Source organism: Porites lutea, chromosome 4 (assembly GCF_958299795.1).
Source record: "Porites lutea chromosome 4, jaPorLute2.1, whole genome shotgun sequence".
Taxonomy (NCBI): Eukaryota; Metazoa; Cnidaria; class Anthozoa; order Scleractinia; family Poritidae; genus Porites; species Porites lutea.
The window spans coordinates 8769014-8786004 of record NC_133204.1 but is presented as its reverse complement, the minus strand read 5'-3'; positions in this window follow the sequence as shown (position 1 = coordinate 8786004).

The following is a 16991-nucleotide window of genomic DNA, read 5'->3' as shown; positions in this document are numbered from 1 at the left end:
CTGGCCCCTCGCAATATAGACCCTTGGATCTGCTCGCACGCATCATGGTACGTCCCGCGAACGAATATATCATGGTGTACGATTCTACAATCACCCCCGATTCTCCGGATCGTCGTGTTTTGCTATCACATTTCGAAAGGACGCCACACGACTTAGCAACGATCGAAATGGCCTCCGGAGACACAAAAATGTCCGCCACCTTAACCCGACGCATTCGACAAGTGGCTTCGATCGTCTATCGTAAGAAAACCGACAATGCTCCGCTAGAGAGTCAAAGTATCAAGACTGTCATACTCTTGGACTTTGCTCACTGGCATCTAGGGCAGCTAGCGCGACTCTGTGCGTGTTTTTCGACGAACCGTCTTATGTCCAAGAGTTTTGCCGGTTGGGTGGCCATGAACGTGACTGATCGTGGGCTTTCCACAACTCCGGCGGAGGCTGTAGACCCTAGACAGTGGACTAAGGACACGAGCCTCGCATCTGTATTTGCATGGTTTGACGTGGCTTTTATTGATCAATAAAACACGACTCCGTTTGACTGATTCTTTTTCATGTCTTCTACCCAAGCGCTGGCCAGTAGCTCCAAGGCCTTTTGTAATGGTGTCTGAAAGGTTTGCATCTGCACCTTTGTCAGTTTCTTCTTCTTGTTTTCCTCGAATTCCAAGTGCCGTTGCGCGTATCGGATCAGCGGTGGTTGTAGCCTCTCTGTCTCGGCCAACATTTTTTCCACCATTGCCTTTTCGGACAGCTTCTTAGAAAGGTCGCATCTCATGAAAATGGACAAGAGGTTGCGAACATTCAATGCCGTTTCGTTTAAAAACGTTTGCCACCTCATGTTTGAAGTATGCGTCTCGATATTGCGATACAGCTCCACCAAGGCATTCTGATTTCCAGAGTTTTTCACAGCTTGTTCCAGTAGGGCGTCGTAAGCGTTACCGTGTCGCACTTGAACGTGTAACGGATCCGTGTTCCTCAAGGCGACTTCTTCTCTTAATCGTTCGATGGTGTCGGTGGCAGATTGCAACTCTCGTTCAACCTTTTCAATCCTTTCGGTTGCGGCGGCAAGCTCTTCCGTCTTATCCCGCAAGAGGTCGGAAAGTTCGTCCCGTTGGCCCTCCACTCGAGCCATGTCCGCCGCGTGTTGCACGGACGCATCTCCAGCAGCTCTGTCGGCAGCATCTAGACGTTCTTTCAGCACTTCAACATTTACACGTGTCTCGTTCAATTCGCGAACGGTTCGCTTGAGCTTCAGGGCCTGTGACACTGTGTTTGTGAAGTCCGAGTTTCCTATAAGCGTCTCGTCCCGTGAAGTAGTCATCATCAACATGAAACAGCTTCCTTTGGAGATTGACAATTTTGAAGAGGCGCTCAATACCGTGGATAATAGGTACAATGAGTGGTTCAAGTCGCGCGCGCCACTCTTCCAGTTCCTCGCCCTTCTTTCTAACATGTTGAGTATTGGGTACGGTTTTCCCCTGGCAGCAGAGACCAGGCGTCATTCTGCAGCCTTATACGCTATCGCCGAAGAGCGTAACATCCGAAGGGAGTTAGGTACAGAACGGGAAAGACTGTCGCATCAAAAGCAAGCCATGACACAACTCGAGGCGGACATCAGTCGATTGGTACGAGCCAACGACGGAAGGATAGAGCAATGGAGAGCAAAAGTCGAGAGCGAGTCTACGGATCAATGTCCACGGTTACCCGCGTTGCGAACATATTACGAGGACCTGATCGAGTATACGCAAAATTCCTCTGAACGCTTGATCCAAGCCATGAAAAAAGTGTCGACCACCGCCATCGACAGTGAAGAGTCTATGGTTTTCAATGACCTCGAACAACAGTCGTCGCTCGTCTGCTACATTCAAAACCGCAACCACTTGCGCGCGCAGCTGGAAAACGCTAAGAAACAACGTCTCAAAGTAGAGCGGGTCCGCAAAGAGGTACTCCACACAATGAATTTCTTGGGAAAATCAGACCCTTTAGAGACGATCCACGTCGGTCCGTTTTCGGCGTATCAGAGCAAAGAAGAGACAGAATGAATATTCTTCCGCCAGACCGTTCCGATTATCTCTGCCCGTCGACGCGGGATCAATTCGACCGATATTTGTCCATCACCAATACTATCGTGCAGGCTTCACCACGTTCCCTCGATCGCCAAGATCCCGGCGACCTTCAATTCAAACGGAGACCCCGTAAGCTTCGCAAGACGGAACAACGAGCTCCTTCATCGACAATTCCAGAGAGTAACAGACTTCATGCCACTGACGATGCAAATAAAATGCGAAGGAGACGCATCCTGCATACGGCCTGTGCAACGCTGACAATTCAACCGACCAGTATCGAGGACGCGGCGTTCCTAGAAGAATTGGTTAAGGATGCCGACAAGTGTTTGGACTACGCCGAATGGTTTCAGAGATACAAGACCGCGACGATCAAGCGGTTTGTCGGTGGTGACGGAGAATGCGACGACGAAACGGTTCGCGACGTCAGGCATCTTCTAAACAATGTCTCAGTGCATTGTCATCTAGAAGCCATGGCGCCCCTATTCCGAGATGAAGCTACCGCCGATGGATGGCATGTTCCCACTTCTCTATCTGTCGTCGGGCGTCCAATGACTCGCGAGCACCTCGAACTCGCCTTGTGTTTTAAGCGACGCGGGGTGTACAATCCCATGCATTTAAGACCATGCCTCGGTTGGCACGGAGATTGCCTTGCCGTCCAAATTCACGGAAAGCGACCTTTCGAAATGCCACCCTATCGCACCTTGACCGATTATCTCGACAATAACGATCACCATAAGCACGAGGTACGATGGCACTGGGGTCAGCCCATGTGTGTCGTATGCAGGATCCAGTCTATCCACTTTCCTCTCTTGACGAGGAAAGGTTGTGAGATCAAAACTGACGACTTCTCTATGTATCACGACCTCGAATTTGTGGATGTCCTTCCCAAGTATTTGACGCGGATACCTCGCCCCTGTCGCAATGTTGAATCAGGAGCCGACGTGCAAACCACAACCCTTGCGGTTTTAACGTTCACAGAGGCTCTGCAAGTGACCGAAGAAGGCTACGACGTGAATAATGTTTGTACATCCCGCAATTGTAAGGGCCAATAAACAGATCCAAATGAGGAAACGTACTGGTAGAATGATATGATTTTTATTCAAAAAACCATCAATTTTCTTGCTTTCTTGCTTCCTTGCTTTATATATAGATATATATAACATATATATATATATATATATATATATATATATATAAATATATATATACTTATATTATACATCGGTTATATCTATTTGTATATCATATACGTATGTATGAAATCCATGATCTTTAAGGTGGAGGTCCATCCTCTTCTATTGGTCCCTGCAGACCCATTTTTCACGCGACCAGAGAGGGATTTCAATACACCCTTTACTGTTGTCATTGATTGTAAAGAAGGACTTGCCAATAGGTTCTGGGTCAAAGGCTCCGTGTACGTTTACATCGGTTTTGAGCAGCAACGCATACCCAGACTTCTTCGGTATTGTTTTAAAGGCCAAGATATCAAGCCATAGTCATACCTCATCGTGTATCAAAATTGTTTGCTTTGTTTGAATTAAACATACAACGAATCCTTTGAGGACACGCGTGAGATGAGTTTGTTGTTTTATTTGTTCTTTTGGACGGATCTATATTCTTCATCTTCGAACTGTATGTACTCAAAGTCCCTCGTCGAGTCGTACCCAAAGTTTTCGGCCAATTGCGCGTTGACCTTAATCTCTTTCTCCAATCCAATGCCAGTAGCCGCTAATGTCATGGCGGAATAACACAGGCGTCGAATGAAGGGTCTCCAATCGCGACCCTCTATCGGTTTGGGGGTAAGGGCCGCTCGTATCAACATTTTCATGGTTTCGAAATCGACCTCGACGAGGCACACAAAGTCCCCGCATCTCCATGGGAAACGAACCGCTTCGTCCGACCTCGTCAGGCATTCGCGTCGCATGCCATGTTCCAATTCCTTGTTTATGTTCTGAATGGAAGTGATGCGACTGAAGTGCACCTTGCGTAGTTTGGGCTTTTGACTCAACAAGCGTACCATCCCTCGAGGTCCAAACGAGGACAGATCCTCGCAAAAGTCGCAGCCGTTCAACAACACAATAAAGATTGCGCACAATCGTCGTTCGGCTTCCGCATTGGACCACTTGGACGTGTCACCCAGAGGACACGAAGAGAATAGGAAACTTTTCTCGACTTTTGGCAGGAGGTTATCGTTGCATATTTCTGGTTCCTCTAAAGGATCGATACTCCGCAGATCTATGCGATGAGGGACGAACAATGACCTGGTCTTTGAATCCGCGGGAACCGTGCGTACCACCACGTTCTTCTTATCTCTGAAGCCGAGTTGCTTGGCCCAGAACAACTCCGGCGAGCCTATGGCGATCATTGATACCAACACGTCAGAGTCGGTCGTCGACAACAGTGAAGGACCGTTTAGGCGGTTGGTGGCAAACCGACCCAAACGGATCATCATGGCGTCTGCTTCCAGGTCCACGTTTCCATTGAAATAATCTCTCAAAGGACGTGCGCTCTCGGGTCTATTGCCGGCGATACGAAACCAGCGGTTACTTGAACCGGTACTGGAGTTCCATCCTCTTGCCACGAACACATCCACGTCAGCTTCGTTTTGCCCCCCAACACGTTCCACCGTTTCAGACAGGCAGTCGATGAGTCTCCAGAGGTTGTCTCGACTACGAAGATAATCAAACAACGATCCTTGCAACATTTCTTGCCCACCTATCTGAATGGGGGTGGGTTCGAGTAAGCCGACGCGATCGGGACCCAAAAACTCCTCGACGCGTTGACGCAGTTTGTGTTCTTCGGACCTGGACTTGGCTAGAGACCTCTTTTTACTCGTGATGCTCTTGGCAGCCGGACGGTCGCCGTCCACCAAGTAGTAGGCCGCCACGAGATCCGGCAGCAAAGCCGTTAAGCCTCGACGTAAGCTTAGTAAACGATCAAAGAGAAACCCCGTCAACATCTCGTCGTTGAACGTATCGACGTGCACTGCATAAAGTTTGTCGGGAAGCTGCTCGACCGTTCCGATGTGATAACCGCCGTCAATGCATTTTGTCAGCACTTCTTCCAAAGTGTTCCCTTCGAAGCTCACAAATTGCGTGTCGCAATGAGAACGTATCCATTCCCGACCTGCCTTAGGAAAGCCGTAAACTAGTTGCGTCAGGTCGAATATGACTGTCTTGGTCCTGGCAAGGTCACTTCGCTTCTTGACGTCTAAAAGATCATGGGGTTCGGCGTTGATGTGACGATTTCCCCACGTTTGCTTCGGCGTATCGTTTGGCCACGCCAACTGCACGGTGCGAGTCAGTACGGCATGTTCGCAAAGGGTAGTTGCCACTTTCGATCCCAATCCCATTATTGTTTCTAGTCGGCAACTTTTTTTCCCTCTAAAAGGACCAAGTTAGTGTTAACTTATGCAAAGACTGCTGGTCAATTTTGGGAATTTACTTTATTTCTTTCATCAAGTCTTCAGACGAAAAGGATAGAGAACAATCGGCCAATGTTGTTCGGCCAGAGTCATATACACATCTGTCTCGTCGTCGAGATCTGGATACTGGCTGCACCTGATTATGGCCACATGCACAAAAATAAAAGGCGTGATCTCGCGTGGATTATTTCTACTCGAATACGACGCATTTCCCACGTTTGACATAAAGGCTTGCAGAAACGCACGTTGTGGTTTGTTGGTCATCACCAAGTCCACGTCGGGGTAATTATCCAAGTGGCGGTTTGCGCTTTCGACGACGTTCGAATACTTTTGCTGGTACACAAGCCACAGGGAAAAGGGTGCCGTTTCTCCTCGGTCGCATGTCGAAGTGTCCAAAGACGTTATCCTCATTTTCCCATTTCCCCCGCTCAAGATCGTTACCAGGTCAGTTTCCACGTCGATCTTTCGCTTTCCCGTGGAACAGATACCCATTGGCCGAAAGAGGTCGTACAAGTCTTGAGGACCCATGCACAATGACAGCAACGCTTCCACGCCGGCCGCAGCCTGACTTCCACCGCTCACTGTAATGGGGCGACTCCATCCATAGATGGTTTTTTGATGATCGGCCAGCTCAAACGCTTCGGCTTTTGAAGCCATCACTGTTCGCCTAAGCTGTTTCACTCTCGACACGTATGCCCCGATGTGCGACTTGAGATCGGCAAAGGTGAGGCCAGTCGTCAGCCCTCCATAAGGAGGCTCGTCGGTAGGGGCTACTTGGTAATCCTGAGTCAAGTTCCTCAAGAGCTCTTGTCGGTAAGCGTGATCGCTCGACTTCATCGTATATCCTTTCAAGAACACTTTGTCCTCTTTCACGCGTTCCACCGTGTGAAAAGGGTCGTCCTTAGAAATGCGTCGAAGCACGTCGATACCCCTGTACTTGAAGACTAATCTTCCATCTCCGATTATCGTCGATTGACCGAGCGGCCCGAAGTTATTGAACCACACGTCTTGAATGACGGGGTTTTCTTCCTCGTCAGCGGGAATGAAGGGATCGACGTCGTAAGGACCGTGGTTCAAGGCAAATTCGCGCACATGATCATACTTGGAGTATTCTCTATCTTGCAGGTACGCGCCCAAAATACCCGAATATGGAGCCACGCCGAAATTACACATCGGCCTCTTCGGCGACGAAAATGCCTCGGTCTCATCTCGGTAGCATTCCCAGGCCCGTTTTCGAGACTGTACTACCAGACGATCATTGTCCAGGTCCATGTTTTATTTTATCTTCATCTCACATACAAAAAAAGTTAATACCAAACGATGCAACTAGAACTCTTTCAAATCCGCCGTATCCTTCAAAACCCTTGGCAAGAGTCCACCCACTTTGTCCCGTGTGGAACGAGCCACGAGAGTTGAGGAAGAAGGGGCAACAGCTCTCGGAACACCAGCACTTCTTTCAACAAACTGAGGATTGTTGTCATTTGGTCGTCGTCCACTATTTGAACACCTGGAATGAGGATGCTTTTACCCGAATACAACATGTGTGCCTCGTGACAGATTTGCTTATCGTCGACGGTCCAACAGTCTTTCATGATGCGAGAGGCTATGGCCCTGCTCCTTCTCTCCAGCTGTTCCCAGTTGACCTTATTTCCCGCAAGATCAAGGCAGGGCGATATGCAGTGCGCGTGGCGGCCAGGGATCTTGGGTGGAACCACGTCGGGCACCCCATCTATGTAATGTAACATGTCGAGGTACAATTGGTCATCTTTTCGATCGTCGCTCAGGCGGTCAAAGCGAACAGGGGTCTGCCAATTGCGAACGAGTAAGGTCTCGTCCATTTCCTCCAGCTTCTGAGAAATCATCTCGAACGTTACTTTCCAGCCAACATCGTGGTTCTTTCTTTGCAAACAGCTCACGAGTAAGTGCTGCAACGTTTGAACACCTAGTTCTCCTCCGTGTAGACGCCTGAAGGAAAGGAGCAAACAGGCGGCTGCCAAAGAAAATGCGTCGATCGATTTCAGCTGGGTTTCGTAGAGATTCGTTGCCCGCTTCATTAGTTCCATGGTGTCGTAAAAGTGATAAAAGGAACAGAGACAATTACTCCATATATTACATGTGCAGATCTGTAGCATCCAACAGGGAAGTGTTTTCTGCCAGCTCATATTAGGTTGTGTTTGTGTTTTCAGTGTCAAAGAAAATGACCATGAGAATCGATACAAGGAAAGTCTCCTATCAAGCTCTAAATCGCTTATCTGGGCCAAGAACCACAGTGGGTCGCTGGACTTCGTACACGATCTGCACCGTCGCAGACATAACCTTCCTAGCACTGGCATTCGTCTCGTGCAAGGGCAAACCCAATCCGCCAAAGTTATGGCTAATCGTCAAGTCCATCGGCGCGATTGTCTTTCGCTTCCTCATGCTGTTTGAATACCTCGACCACCACATCACGTTTGTGGAACTTCGGAAACATCTTTCCATCGGAGATCACCGCTTCAAATCGCAGATGACCGATCCGTTCGTTCCACGATACGACTACGTGTCTTTGATCGCTGGCACGTTTGAGGCAGCGTGCGCTTTGGGAACGACCAACGCAATAGCCAACGCGACAAACGTTCACAAGTGCCATTTACTGATTTTGGCTGCTGTCGGGTCCTCCATCTTGACGTACCTCAAGTGGATCGTGTCCGTGTACAAGAGCTGTCTTCGGTGTCGACGCAGATTCCCGCGATAATCAATCCGTGCCTTTCGATCATGTTTATTTTTTCATTCTCTCGCCGCCTTCTTTCACATTTTTAACGCTGCTTGTTAACTCAATCGGTCGTTCGCGTTATCTGTGGTTATTGGCCGAGCAATTGATGCACATGGCAGATGGCAGCCATGGCAGCTGAACATGCAGGAGAGGATGCCTCGAAGGGCAGGACAAAAAATTGTCAACGAGAAAACTTGCTGGGTGATGCCTGCGTCAGTCTTGCGATTATGTTGTGTATCTTTGGGATATGGTGTACATACTCGCCGTTGACTGTCCCGAATCGATACACAACCGTGACGCACATTCGCCATCTTGCGCAGAGCGGATCCGGTACGACACCAGTTCCCCTGCCTTTGTCCAATGTGACCCGTTTGGGACTGCAAGATAAAGATACTGTCTTGGTTCTCTTTCCTCGCGCTTGGCAAACCGCCGGCTGGTCTCACGTCGTGTTTCGATTTCATCGCTACCCTTACGACAAAGTGACTGGTATTGACGTCCTCGCCAAAGCAACACCAGTGCGCGCTCTGGCCTGGATAGGGGATCGGTTGATCATCGACACTGCATTCAACGAGAAGTTTCGACGTTTCGAACATCTTGGTTTCCGGTGTAGAGGTTCCCGCACTACCTTAGGCATTGCCTTTCTAAGGCTGGACGATGGTCGATGGGATGAAGCCGTCATTGTCAGGGCTTCGGGTTTGGTGCGATCGTTTCCTTTGGTGAAAATAGAAGACGGTCTCTGGCTCGCAGGGATGCCATCTGGCGTGGATCAGTGGCAGGGACGCGTCCGACACATCGCTGACATCCCCGGCAACGTATCTCTGTTCGGGCCATCCACGCAGTCAAGCATCGAGTCGTACGTGTAAAGGTCGCACGACGATCGCCATTTAAAGAAACACATGCTTCGAACCAAGGATCCATTAAAAAAAAACCAATCGATAACATTGTCGATGAAAGTAAATGGATTCAGACACTCCGAGACCTAGAAGCATCGGGCATTTGGACCCGACGGTTGCTGGAAGGCTCAGACTTTGCCTACAAAATGATGGACAGTGGTGGAAGCTATTTGATTCCAAAGCAACGCGCAAGGAAATGGAGGATATGCTGTCTGGTCTCGGTATCTTTCTGAGTCCTCTTCGACATCGGGATTTCATCGAAAACAATACCATGCAAAAGATCGTTCAACATTTGTGGGCCACTATAGGGCCTCGTATTACGACGATACCGTCCAATATAGAGATAGGGTTTAAGCTTCTCACAGAAGTCATTCAGGGCCGAGTTTCAACTCACCGGTCTTTGACTCTCTTGTTGGTCTTGACGCCATTGTGTGCCACATCACCTTCCAACCTCAAAGCCTTACTGGACGAACCGGCGGATATGGCCGTCATGTGCGGGCACGATGATGAAACGCGCATGGCTTGGTTATGGTTGAAATCGTTGCTCTGCACTCTCTTGGCCTTTTTTCGGCAAAACGTATCGCCACCCTCTTCGGTTGAGAAAGTCGATCGCGACACCGAAGAAGTCAACCAGATGCTTAGACGCGCCTGCGAAATGACGAGCCGATGCAAATGGAAGACAGTGGACATGAAGGAACAGGGTGACGAAGATTGGCTCAAGGCAAGCTACGAAGGTCGATACAGACCAAACAGAACGCGATGCTTGTGGAAGCAGAAGGATGGTGAGACACGAGAAACGTGCTTGGACGAGATGATAGCAGCACGAATCACCGACCTGTGTCCAGAGAACGGTTTCGTGGGTTTGTGGGTTGATGGTCATCCCAATCTGGTACTCAGTGCAAACGATTTGAGATCTTTGTTCATCTCTACGGATCCGTGGGAAAGCATTGACAGAGCTAGGATACCTTTTACGAAGGGGATCCTCGTCGCTTCAGATAAACAGTTGGAGTTCCATCACGATGCCCTGCCACCGGCCAGAGTACACCGTGCCACTGGGATTCCTTTCGAGCTATTCAAAGGGTTTCCTTGTGTTCCCAAAGAACGTTTACTTCTTCCTTGATTCAAATAAAATATTTTATTGACTATTCATAGCTCGCCTAATGATTTTCGTTCCATTTTTGAATGGCAGACTACTTCCTTGGAATTCGCATCCCCTCAGGCTGTCTCGTCGGTATCCTCGTCCGTTGAGTCATCTTCCGTGTGGTTGGACTCGACGCAATCATGTTCTAGCTCGCACTCTAAGCAGACGTAAAGGCGGCAATCGTCGCAAATGTAAAGACACCCTAGGCAGAGAGGATATTCGCAGTCGGTGCATATATCTGAAGCTCTGTTCTCGTTGAGAACCATGTCACAAATAAAACAATGGGTTTGGATTTTTCCTTTGTTCGAAGTAGGCGTCTTGTTTATTGCAGTCTCCATCCTTCCTTGACCTCTCTGACTGTCTGACGAGCTACGTAGTGTTGTTCAGAAAAGAGCAAATTTTAGCATTGAAATGAAAACCCGTGCGATTAGAATTTGATGATGAGCTCCACGTGGCCTTTCTCTTGCATGGCTTTTGCAAAAGTCTTCAGTTGGCACGAGATCGCGATGGACTTTTGTCGGGAACAAGCGCGTACGTACCAGGAGTTTTCAAAAACAATGATAAGGCAAAGTTTTGCTTTTGTGACGTTGCCGATCATTGGGTCAAACTTGCCGAGCAATGCTCCAGGGGAATATGGAACGGGATCCATGGGAAAGGTCCAGTTTCAGTCGGATGCGGTGGCTTGGATCGAACGATATGCGCAAGAGATGTTATTTTCTGGCTCCAGGGTACTCCAAACACTCGATCCATATTCCCTTCACGACGGTCGGCCAGTGAAGGGTGAGTTGGCCCTATACGTTCCGAAAAATAAATCCAGTGCTATTTCAATTAAAGATGTGGTGGTGAGACCTCCATCCCAAGAACCATCGTGTGGTATTGTCTTTGTTACCGTTCGAGGGCATCCAGTCGAGGTAGGAGATGGTTGGTGTATCTCGTTTCATTTGGCAATCAACGATTACGACCTGGACTGTGCCACGCGCCTGCAATGCCTCCTCCAGGGACTCTGTCCGAACGTCGCGGAACAATTGGCCCTCGCTCGTAAGCGCGTTCGATTGAACCCGGAAGAGGCCAAACGATTCCAGATGCCATTGGCATGTCCTTCGGCTACCAGGCATCCAAGGCCTATGTTGTTGTCCAAGGCTATCTTTCTTGTTGCTGTGTGCGCCAGGAGATCTGACAAAAAGCGACAACGGGGAAGAAGCGAATATGGATCTCTCACTCTCATGCAACCGAACAAGTTTAGGAGAAAAGACCGAGAGAACGAAACTTTGGCCACGTCGACACTTCTCCCTGTTAGTTCTACAGATATGAGTCATGATGAGGCACAGCCGAGCAGGGGTCTCGAGGGGACGAGTACGTCGAGTTCACAAGAGAAAGCGATATCTCTGGGAAAAGAACCATCGAAAGGATCTCCATTGCCTCTTCCGAGGACGCCGTCAAGTCAAGCCATTGAGATAGGTCATCGAGATAAAAGTCCACTGATGACTACAGCTCGGCATATAAAACATGTCGCACAAGACGACGTGTTTGCTGATTGGTCACCTCCTCCACCAACACCTATGGGCATACCGCCTAAAGGCGTCCAAGATATTTTTGTTCCTGCTACTCCCGTTTCCTTGTGGTGGAAAGCTGAGTCACCGGACGGACTGCAACCGGTCACGGCCTCCCTCGAGACAACACCGTCTCGGTCGGATTCTCTTTTGCAATCTTTTTCGAAATCACTCCCGACAGTCACCTCTGTGGAGAGGGTATCGAATGCTAGTCGTACTCCAGAACAGTCACCGTGTCGGCCATCACCGCTTGTGACACCCGTTCTGTTGGACATTGCTCCTTCACTTCCTTTCGTCTCCGCCGTCGAGACCCTTATCCGTTTCGAGACAAATGAGAACAAGCACGCGGATAAGAACGAACAAGAACAAAAACAACAAAAAGACGATAAAAACGAAGGACAACGGGAACGTGAAGAAGAAGAAGAAGAAGACGATGATGAAGATTTACAAGATGGTGACGAACAAGAGTCATTATTCTTACTTGACGATGGCATTCACACGCCTTTGCCTATCAACGAAACCACAACTTGTCCTCCAGAATTTGCTCCAGCCGATAGTGCTTCCCCGTTTCTGCAATGTACCACAGTCTCACAGGAAACCTTGCCGCTTCCCTCGAGTTCACATCAATGGAAAAATAGATGGTACGAATACCAACATAATTGTGTCCTAGATGGCGTGCTCGCGTATAAGAAACGTCAACCATTCATTGACCATATCAATCCGGTCAAAATGGCATACGCATTTCCCGGGGTAAATGAAGATAAAATGTGTAACAGTTATCCATGCGTCGTAACTTTGATAAAACTTGAAGATAAAGGGCAAGAAACCTTCGAGGTATTTGGGGCCTCCAATATTAGACAGGCAATCAACCTCGTGATGCGTCTTCATACCTCGACCAACAAAAAATCTTCAGATGTCTACTTGGCCATGACAGGCTCCATGAATAGCACAGACGTTCCCCTGGACATTCCCTTGGATGATGAAATAGAGACAGAGAGGGTAATTGTAAAGAGGCGTCCCGTCTGCACCATACCGTCTATGATTAAAGAAGGAAAAACAATTCACGCCTGGAGACCAGGTGGTCAGCCTTATGTCGTTTCTCGAGAAGAACAAAAGATCAGAAAGGAATCCATGACCGGATTGGGAATCCCTCGCAGACGAAGCGGTTACGTTGTATCCGTTTTTCGTTCAGACGACGCTGATCACTATCAGAGACTTTTGGCTCAACCAAAGACGCTCGACATTCCTTCCGTTGTCAGCTGCATTGTCAAACGTAACATCAACCATTTGAAATCAATGGCATATAACCAGCATAGAAGAGAGTTAGATTACTTTCCCACCGAGATCACTAGCACTGGCGACTGGTTAGCAAATCATCATCTCGAAATTGGTGCTGCCGCCGCAGATTTCCTCGAGAATGGTGGACGGTCGCTGAACCACAAGTTCCCATTACAGTGTAAATTACAATCCAAGCGGATAGTGGCCATAGATAAATCGAAGGACTCTCAAATGACACTTCAATCTTTCTTGAGTTATTACCTAGAACTGATAGAGCTGTTCTCACGTTCGGGTACGATTCTCGGTGATGCCATATTTTATCAGCATGTACACGGGAGAGAAACGGCTAATTTCATTCTTGATGTAGTATTTGGACGCGCAGATAGCCTAGCTCGTCTGTTCAAAGAAACGGACAATGCCACAGAATGTTTGTGGACTTTGCGAAAGACAATGTGATACATTTAAATTAAATGAAGAGAAAGAAAGAAAGTCTGATAAAACCCCGGAGAGCAATAAATGTTTAAGATTTAATCCAGTTCTGTTAATCTATTTATAAATATATATAATATATATATATATATATATATGTAAATATATATATATATATATAATATATATATATATATATATTATATATAATAATCATATAAATGAGTGTATAATAAAAAATACATGTTTCAGAAAAAGATTGAAAATTTTAAAGTACCCTTTGTCACCCCGTTTGTTTCGCTTAGAAAAGATCTCATGATACCGTACGCACGAAGTGTTTAGTTTGTTATTTTTATTTATTGTTTAAACAGTTTTACGACCATCTTATCTCCAGGAAAGATGCGTTGAGAACCTGCTGGTTCAAGTGACTGCAGGACTTCTCCGAATGGATTCGGTTCGTACATGGCAGTATCATTCTCGCACAGCATTGCTAACAATTCTGAAGTGAATTGTACTCCTGCGGTTGTTTTAAACACGTTGGACTCCCGACATTTTTTCATCATAGTTTCCTCCCCAGCAGCCTCGGTCTTGATCGAGGCAGCTAGGGTCTTTATCTCTTGGCCGATCCCGTCTTGATTAAAATACTGATTTATGAAAGACAGCAGACGGGTGATGCGGGTCACCTTGGAAGACTCTATCTGTGCGATTGTTCCTTCCCCTCCGTCCCTAGTCACATCGAAATCCATCTGATCGGTGGTCAGGAAACGTCTGTATCTATCCATGCAGCTAAACATCCGTCCTCTATGGTCCACGGTCTGAGGCTGAATACCAAAAGTTGCAAACATCGGTGGGCACATTTGGTTACGACCACCATATCCGCTAAACGAATCTCTGAAGGTCGATTGTTGTGCTTGTACGTCCGCGTCCGTTGGAAATCGCAGATACAAGAGATCCCCGACACTGACTGGATCGCTTCCAGTGTGAAGCACTGTCTCGCGCGTTGCTGGTACGATAGTGACATCCATCAACTGATTGGTCTGATCTAGAAAGCTTTTGCGTTGATTCACTGCCCACCTCACGTCATTCATCCATGCTGCATGATACACAGGGTCCTTTGGCATCCCTGCTGCATCTGGATAAGCGATCCAAGGAATGTCATCGCTCGGTATGTCGAGCTTCAAGGCAACGACTTGACCCTCTAGGACCTCCCGGCCTCTAAGCGACATCGGTGCATAACCCTCTTGTCCTTTGTTCTGGTACACATTTTCCTGAAGTTGGTAGTAACCGGGATGAAGATGTACGTTGAAAGACGTAGTTGATATGGCCATTGTCTACGAAGAACTAGCCGACTTACCAAAAAAGTATGCTCTATGCGGTCAGTAGAAAATACCCAGATCCTTTAGGGTGACGTTAGTGTCCTCTTCTAGCGACGTGCCGTGCAGCGACATTCCACTCGCCCGAACGGGAGCGTGTGCATTTTGCGCTGGTTGTGTCTGGGGGGGAACTTGAACTTGAGCCTGATTGAGTGTTGCAGGTTGTGTGGGAGTGGGCGTGGGAGACGAATGAGGTTGCGCTGGTAATTCGTTGCCCCGCTGTATCGGACGTTGCTCCAGAAATCTTCGAAACTCGTCCATCAGAACGCGTTGCTCCTTATCCTCTTCTCGAGAAGGCGGCTGCAACTGTTTCCAGTGCTGTATTTCATCATGAATAGTATCCTTGATGACTTTGCGTATCTTGGATTCAATCGCGTTCTCCTCTCGCTGTTTAAGACCCATTGTATAGGCAGGCAGATGCTGACTCGAATCGCGATCCCGCTTGCTGCCTGGCACCAATCTTTGCGATAGGGCTTGGTGAATCATCTGCAACGAGGGAGATTGTCTCTTTCTTGAAACTTGAGCTTGTGGAGTTTGCTGCAAGGTTGATAGTCGTGGCGATTGATGTTCTGGAACGGGGCTAATATTGCTGCGCTCCTCATTCAAGGCTCTCGCTCGTAATGCCGTGGCTCTCACAGAGACCAGACTTGTTCCAATGCTAGGTCCTATCTCCTCGTCTCCAGTTTCGTTTGACTTTGAAGAAGCCGATGAAGGTGTCGTCTCTCCCAGTGCAACTTCCACGGCATCGCGGAACGACTTGGCGAGCACATTTGGAAAACTTTCTATGTTATACTTTACCAGAGTGTGCACGGCATCTGCGTGCGGAACATTCGGTTGGTCAGGGTTGTCGATGTCGCGAATAACTCCCTCTCTTAGCATGTGCTCTATATCTTTACGGACCTTGCGCTCACCCGAGGCCTCCGATGCCTTGAGTTCTGCCAGTGACTTCAGTGCTGCCTCTTCGAGAAGTCCCCGGGTCATGTTCAGAGCGTCGGCCTGATCCTCTAACGTCTTTCGAATCTGTGTCACTTGCTGGGCTATATCCTCGATTTCCGACATTTTGCCGATGGCGTCATTTCCTTCAGGGGCAATGGAAGACTCTTCGGTTTTTGGTACCTGCTCTGCACCGACTACCTCTGGTGCACAATTTCCCGTTTCCGATACTCTGGCCGGTGCATCAGAAGCCATCGTGGTTGTTGATGAGTTCATGGATGAACCGAGAAATCCACTAGCTCGATGGCAGTGGCGTTTAATAGGTTTGGTGCCACTTTGAGTAAAAAACCTAAAGCGAGTCAACACGTCACGCAGCGACTCCCTATGACAAAACACACCCACGGTGTCATCACGCGCCCCAAGTTGAGTGATGGAAATCTCGTCCGGCACACAATTAACAGTCCCCAGACTAGATTGACATGCAACGGTGAGGAGGACCGGTGCTCCCGCTTTGAACGACGCCTCGTTGATGGTGGCAACACAAGCGCACGCAAAAGTAGTTCTACCTACCCAGTGAATATGCCATCCAAATAACACGCGCCCCACGGGATCGCTACAGTGGAAGTATCGAACGGGGATACCTTTCACGTCCATTTTGCGAATGTCGCCTACAGTCAAGTGATACTTTTTATCGCTGCCAAGCTTAGGCGGAGCTCCGATATCGTTGGCAAAGATACAGACCCAAAAAATCTCGTCATGGGTCTTGGCTAGAGTCTCCTTCAGTACCGCCTCAGGGTCGAACTGGCTATGGCAAGTCTTGCAGAGCATCGCGTCTGATCGGTACGTGCGTAGTGTCAACTAAACGAAGATAATAACCCACCAGGGCCATACCCACTTCTTCGGCATCTAGAGGTTCCTTTACTCTTGGAGTTAACTTCAAAGAGACGCGTTGCTCGTTCAAATCTACGATGAGATCCGAAAACTCGCACGTTTCCAAGAGAGCGCACAACTCCGGCCAACCAAGATGAACGACGCCCTCGAATGTCACTTCTACCTCGGCCTTATCACTTTCAGTCCGCACGTAATCGAACGACTGCGCTCCGTGGGGCCTGCCGCACATGATGTACTCCATTCTTTCTAGCGTTTCGATGTCCAATA